General features: G+C 56.5%; 1 pseudogene; it reads right to left on the bottom strand.

Annotated features, from left to right (window-relative positions):
- Nucleotides 1-2,800: 2,800 nt before the first annotated feature.
- Nucleotides 2,801-4,262, bottom strand: LOC118642354 (annotated as a pseudogene).
- Between the last annotated feature and the right edge of the window lie 3,311 nt (nt 4,263-7,573).

Below are 7,573 nucleotides of genomic sequence, written 5' to 3'. Positions count from 1 at the left end.
TCATGTTCTTGTCGTCACATCTGTTTCCGGTCCCATGGTTTCGACCACAGATTTAACAGCACAGCTGTCCAGCCCGGGCCACCCCTTTCTAACGGTCTTGTCTGGCCACAGCCTGATGACTGAGCTGATTAGGGGCCTCTGGGAGGTGAAGGCACTTTCCTGCCCCCTGCCCAGCTCCACGTCACAGGCCTGGGCTGTAGGTTCCTCTGTCACCAATGCCGCCTTGGGTGTGGGGGAAACCAAGGTACATGGAGGGGAAGGAGGAGGACGCGGCTTCTGCGGCACAGACTGGTCACCTCACCACCCGGCCCGGAGCCGGGCTCACACGTGGTGTGCCATGTTTGCCTGAGCAGCAGGGGGACGGGCACTGTCCCTGTGTGAGGGCCCCACACACCCATCGCAGGGACATCTCTGGAGGGCGCCCTCGGAGGAAGGGAACTGCCTTTTCTGGCCACCGCGGGAGGATGGTGCCCAGGCCGGCCTCCCGGGCTCAGGAAGCCTGATGCCACACTGTGGTTTGGGGGCGGGGAGGTCTGAAGGAACATGTCTGTGCTTCCTGGACCCCCAGTACCTTCCCCCTCCGGGGCCCTCCCCTGCCCCAGCTCCATTACCTACAGCACAGGCCCCGCCCTTCACACCAGCACCCTATCAGGTGGCTCCTTGTAGGACCCTCGAAAGCCTCAGGGTCCCAGGCCTGCTCCTGAGTGAAAAACTCCCAACACCGTCTGTGGTCCCCTCGATGACTGTGACTGGACTCGTTTCTGTGTCCATTTTACTGCGAGCACAGGGAAGGGTGTCCTACCCCAGGGTGCCTCCTCCTCCTGACCCAGGTGCTCAGGGAACACAGCCATGGGGGCCCCCTCGGGAGGACCCCTGCGGGCACAGGAAGGGGTGTCCTACCCCAGGGTGCCTCCTCCTCCTGACCCAGGGGCCCAGGTCTCCAGCAGCCCAGGGAACGCGGCCAGGGGGGCTGCATGGGGGCCCCCTCGGGAGGAGCCCTGCGGGCACAGGGAGGGCGCTGCCCCCTCTCAGCCCCACTGGCCCAGCGGAAGGCCCGCTTGCCCCTGATGAGACAACACTCACTGTTATCTGTCACTGCCGCTGCCTGAGCTCCTGGAGATCCCAGGGCCAGAGAAGGGGAAGCTGGGGCACCGCCTCCTCCCTGCTCCCAGTCTGGGGTCTCAGCCCCAGGCCCCGCCCTTCTGTCTTTCTGCCCTTCCACACCCCTGCAGGAGCCCGTGCCCCTTGTCCCTCAGTGTCCCCAGCACAGCCTGCACATAGAGGCATGTCCATGTGCTTGTACACGCTGAGCTCTCCAAGGAGGTCACCCCGCGACCCCAGGGCAACCCCGGGGCGGGGGACAGGACTGACGAGGGAGGAGGGGCCTTCCAGTCCATCGGTGTCCTTCACACTCTAAGGGACAGGTATTCTGGCTGCAACACAGTGATCACAGTGGGAGGAGATGAGGAGGGCCAGCATCTCCCAGGCGGTTCCCGCGGCAGGGAGGGCGCAGGGAGAGGGGCAGAGGCCCTGCCATCGGCTCTGCAAGTGTGCACCGTGGGGGGTGGAGCTGCGGCTCGTGGACACCTGTGCCCGGCAACCTGCAGTGCACAGCAGCCGAGTGCGGACACCAACGGGCTCATTGACAGGAGCAGTGACAGGGAAACGCCCAGTGACCCAGCATCCAAGAGGGTGGAGGCGTTGGACATGGGCCAGGGGCACTGTCTGAATACTGCGGGTGCACAGCTGTCCCCTCTCCTGCCAAGGGGGCGGGCTTTGTTGTGAGAGGGGCTCCCCACATCAAAACCATGGAAATGCCCATTAGAAGCTTAAGAAGATGCCACCCCCACCTACCAGAATGGCAGATTGGAGGGGTGACAGGCATGGCCCCCATGGTCGGGGGTGGGGTGTGAACCGCATCTGGCTTCCAGGAGGACGGTGGGGACCCCAGGCCTCAGCCCCTCGCTGGCACGCCGCCGAAACTGGGGTGTGCGCACAGGAACAGCCCACCACCTGATCTAAGACCCTGACTGGGGACACCCTATGTCCCCGGGAGCAGCCTGCAGCCCAGGCTCTGCTTGGGAGCAGATGGGCGGTGAGAGTCAGTGTCCCCTCCACGCAGCCACGGGAAGGTCACAATGCAGTGCTCGCTGAAATGAGGCTCAGGGTGACAGACGGTCAGTCTCACCAATGTGAACACGAGGCAGACGCACGACTTCCACGTGGACGTGCACGGCGTGGCCCGAGAGCTGGGGACCCTGCCCTGGAGGGAGGGGGAAGGGCACTGCATTGATGCAGGGACTCGGGGTGTGGGGCCCAGGCTATGTACCATGATCCCATGCTGGGTGCCTGGGTACCTGGGTGCCCCTACGACCATCTCCTCAATGTTCTGTGTTGCTTTCTGTGTCCCGAATACATGTGGCTGCTCAACATAGAGACACAAGCCCTGAGTAGCAGGGGCTGGGGAGGGGCTGTCCCCACAGCAGTGACAGTACTCAGGGCCATGGGGACCCCACAGTGACAGACGAGGGCTGTGCAGCTCCCCTGGAGCTGTCCCCTCCCCCTTGGTGATGCTACAACTAGAAACAGGGCCACAACCATGCGTGCTCTGCACACACTTTAATGGGGATCCGTGCCCACCACCCACGGACTCCCTGGGCTGAGGACAGGTGGGTGGGGGAGCTCAGGGCAGGAACAGGGAACAGGGAGAAGGTCAACAGCTGGGCAGGAAGCAGTGATCTGGGGACAGAGGTGCTGGATTCTCCACAGCCCCAGGTGGCAGGCAGTACCTGGGACAGGCTCAGGGCTTCTCGGGGACCTACCGGTGGATCCATTCAAGGTAGCTGGTGATGTGGGTGTGGATGCCAGGCCTGTTGAGCTGACCACACCCGCCTGCAGCCAGGTGCTGTTGACCTTGCAGACCAGGGGCCCTCCTGAGTCTCCCTGGGGAGGAGAGGGGTCAGCAGTGGCTGGAGAGGCTGAGGCGGTGGGGACTTGGGGACATGGGCCCACCTGGCAGCAGTCCATCTCATGTACAACCTGAACGTTGTCCTTCCTGTATAGGCCAGTGTGGTATCCATGTCACAAATGCTGTTTTCCACAATGGGGACCTTGCGGTGGTAGGAATTCTGGGTGTGAGAGAAGAGCACTGAGCATCAGGGCCCTGAGCCCACTGTCAGGATCCCATCACCCAAAGGAACTGCAGAGCTGGGTCATGGGTGTGACGTGCCCCCCCCAAGCCCTCCAACTGTCCCTGACACTCACTTCCATTGTCCACATCACCCCAGCCTGTCACCCAGCACGGGGTCCCCGGGGGGAAGGTCTCCGAGGCAGGGGGCAGAGTGACCAGCTGGACTTCGCAGGAGATGTTCACGGGGTCCTGGAGCTCCAGCAGGGCGATGTCGAACCCGTCCTGGACACCATAGAACTTGGGGTGCACAATGACCCGGCTGACTGGCAGCAGCTTGTCCCGGTAATAGAGGTGCTGTTCCCGCAGCTGCACCCTCACGTCTGCGGGATCTGTTTGTCCCTGGAGAGAGGGGGCCCCTACTCAGGGGGCTGAGCAGCCTCCTGGACCCCCGGAGGGAGGGTGGAGGAGCCCAGCCGACCCCCACCATCAGGCCCCATGGACACTCACGGCCCCATGCAGTGCGCAGCGGTCAGCACCCACTGGGGGTGGATGAGGGAGCCCCCGCAGAAGTGCATCCAGTACTGGAGTTTGAGTCTCAGGCTCACCTGCCAGGGCCACTTGCACCCAGGGGCCTCCTGTCCCCACACGATGCCCGCTCTCTCCAGGGCCTGGCTCGGGACTGGGGCAGGACGTACACTCAGGACAGGCCACAGCCTGGCCCCTGTGCCCACACACACCTGGGCTTCTGTGAACACACCCACCCACCCATCGTGGCCTGGGGCTGTGGGGTGAGGGCCAGGGCCAGGGCAGGCCGAGGTCGGGACTCACCAGGGGTCGCGTGGACCAGGCTCAGCAGGAGGGGCAGTGGTAGCAGCAGCAGACTCTGCATCTGGAAGGAGCGAGGACAGGCCTCAGGGCCCAGCTGGTGGCCGGCCCAGCCAGGCGGCGTCCGCAGCGTGTGGGGTGCAGGTGGAGTCGAGGACCCCCGAGAGCAGGGCTCAGTTCAGGCCTGGAGTCTGAGGCCTTGGTGCTCAGATCTGAGGCTCAGCTACTCAGGGCACTAGCGCCCCGATGTTGGGGTGTGCTGGGGTGCTTACCTTGGCCGGTCCTCCTGCTGCCTCCGCCCACTCTCTCCTCCCCATTTATGTGTCCAGACCAGGAGGGGGTCGAGGAGGGGTGCTCAAGCCTCCAATCCTGAGTGGAGGAAGTGGATGATTCAGACAAAGGCTTCCATGCAACACGTCCCCACTACCCAGTCACCCATTTGGGTACCCACAGGTCAGATTGTAGGGCATTTAGCTAAGTAGAGGACAAGTTACCATCAGTGCCACCCCCAGGTGGGTCCTGGCTTCCTAGGCTCTGGTGGCTGAATTGTCTAATCCAGCCCCGTAGGGTTGGGGCGATAGGGGCTCTGGTATCCATTCTGTGCCCTCCAGCCTCCTCTGTGTATCGGGGCTCCCCAGTCCTGCCATGCACTGGGAACTGTTCATGAGTGTACCCCCCTGTAGCCAGCAGACCCCGGGCACTGAAACAGCTCCCTCTGCAGCTGCTGGAATGGCTCCTCTTCTGCAGGGAGGGCTCCCCCAGCAGGCTTTCAGGCACAGCTGCACCCAGGAACGATTTTGCTGTCCCGACTCTATGCAACCCGTCACTCCCACCCCAACCTCTTTTTCCAAGAGGAGTCTGTGTCTGAAGACAACCCTCGAAGAGGCAGGGCGTGCCCATGGAACAGTGACACGTACCAACAGACACGTAACAGTGACACGTCTCCACTTCTCTGTATTCGCAGGCAGGGCTCAGCCTTCCCACCTCATTTCCCAACGGGCTGGCAAGAGGTCCCCTTGTCAGCCTTGGGAGGAACAGCACCAAGTCCTCACCCTGTTGACCTCCATGCCCAGGATGTCTGACCCTATTCCAACGTCCATCTCTGGGTGTTATCTTAGCAGTTCTGCTGATCACAATGGTATCTTGTTATCTTGGGATCTGAGTGCCAACAGCAGAGGGACAGGCAGCTGGAAGTCACGGAGAGATAACAAGCAGCCAGTGCCAGCTACCCTTGGTCCAGGCCCGACTACCCCGGGTCCCCAATCTCCTGTGCCAGCCTGTTCATCCACCCCACCTCCCCAATTTCCCCGAGGCCCCCAGCCAACCTCCCCGGCACTGCACTCCTGATCTGCCTGCGTTCCCCTCCGCCACCCCGGTCACCGCCAGGGACACGGCCAGGGCCAAGACCAGCTGCCTGGAGCAGACTGAGGATGCCTGGAGCTCACACAGAGCAGGGACTAGTTCATGTTCCTCCCAGCCAATGTTTTTTTTAATCCTCACCCGAGGATATTTTCCCATTGACTTTTCTCTTTTTAGATAGAGTGGGAAGGAGGGAGGTAGAGAGAGAGAGAGAAACATCGATGTGAGAGGGACACATTGATTGGTTGTATCCTGCACGGCCCCAGTTGGGGATCGAACCCACAACTGAGGTGCGTGCCCTCGACCAGGAATCAAACCTGCGGCTCTTTGGTCCGAGGGCCGACGCTCTAACTGCTGAGCCAAACCAGCCAGGGCCTCCCAGCCCATTTTTATTTGCGTTGCCTGCTTTCCTCTTGCTAAGGTTTGAGAGGTCTTGTCTATTGGGATAACAGTCCTTCAGATATGTGTTTTGCAAAGAATTTCTCCCATTCTTTGGCTTGTCTTTTTATCCTGTTAATAGTTTCTCTCACAGGGCAGAAGTTTATGATTTTTATGAAGTATGACTTCTCAATGTTTTCTTTCATGGACCATGCCTTTGGTGTTGCATCGACAACTCATTGGGCAGCCCTTACACTAAACCTCATCACCAAACCCAAGGTAACCTAGATGTCCTCCTATGTTATCTTCTGGAAGGTGTTATAGTTTTGCATTTTACATTTAGGTTTATGTTCCGTTTTGTATTAATTTTTTGTGAAAGGTCCGTGTCAAGATTCATTTTTTGCATGTGGATATTTAGTTACTGATTACTGTTGGTGGAAAGGACTGTTTTCCATTGAATTGCTTTTGCTTCTTTGTCAAAGGTCCGTTGACTATTTGTATGGGTCTATTTCTGGGCTCTCTGTTCCTGTCTATTGATCTATGTGTCTATTCTTTCAATATTGTTATGGCTCTATAGTAAGTCTTGAAGTTAGGTAGTGTTAGTCCTCCAATTTTGTTATTTTTCTTCAATATCACGTTGGCCTTGCTCAGGCAGGGTGGCTCAGTTGGTTGGAACATCGTCCCAAACACCAAAAGTTGGAGGGTTTGATTCCCAATGAAGCCATATACCGAGGCTTCCAGTTTGACCCCTGGTCAGGGCACCTACAGGGGGCAACCAATCAATGTTTCTCTTTCACACATCGATGTTTTTCTCTCTCCCTAAAAAAAAATCAATAAAAACATATCCTCGGGTGAAGATTTAAAAATATATATCCCATTGGCTTTTCTGTGTCTTTTGCCTTTCCACAGAAACTTTAGAGTCAGGTTGTTGACAGCCACAAAATAACGTGCTAAGGTTTTCATTGGGGTTGTACTGAATCTCTGATCCAGCTGAGAAGATATGACGTCTTAACAATGTTGTCTTCTTTTCCACGAACATGGCTCTCTCTCCATTTATTTAGATCCTTGATTTCTTTCATCAGAGTTATGTAGGTAGATCGTGTACATATTTTGTTAGATTATTCATAAGTACTTCATTTTGGGGATGCTAATATGAAAGGTATTGTTTTTTATTTCAAATTCCAATTCTTCATTGTTGGTATATAGAAATATATAACAATTGAATGTTTTATTTTTAATCCTCACCCGAGGTTATTTTTCCATTTATCTTCAGATAGAGTGGGAGGGAGGAAGAGAGAGAGAAACATCGACGTGAGAGGGACACATCAACTGGTTGCCTCCCTCACGACCCCGACCAGGGCCAGGAACCAACCGCAACCGAGGTACGTACCCTTGACCGGAATCGAACCTGCGACTCATTGGTCTGTGGGCCAACACTCTAACTGCTGAGCCAAACTGGCTAGGGAAACAATTGAATTTTTAATAACTTTACATGCTGCAACTTTGCTATAGTACCTTATTAGTTTCAGAAATGTATTTGTTTGGTGTTTGTTCTTTAGGATTTTTCTAAATGGATAATCATGGCATCTTCAAAACAGAGACAATATTATGTCTTCCTTCCCAGGGTACGCTTCTCATTTCCTTTTTTTGTTCTATTGCATTGTCCAGGTCTCCAGCAAGATGCTGAACGGGAAGTCTTCTGTTATGATTTACATTATAACGTTATTTCAGTTACAATATTTTTTATCTCTAGCATTTCCTTTAATTCCTCCTCAGAGTTCCATCTCTTCTGACCACATTACCACGTTATTGCATGATGTTCACAATTCCATTAGCACCCTTAGCATATTATCATCGTCGTTACACATTCTCTTTCTCATA

Source organism: Molossus molossus, unplaced genomic scaffold (genome assembly GCF_014108415.1).
Source record: "Molossus molossus isolate mMolMol1 unplaced genomic scaffold, mMolMol1.p scaffold_m16_p_3, whole genome shotgun sequence".
Classification (NCBI taxonomy): Eukaryota; Metazoa; Chordata; class Mammalia; order Chiroptera; family Molossidae; genus Molossus; species Molossus molossus.
This window is presented reverse-complemented; position numbering and strand designations above follow the sequence as displayed.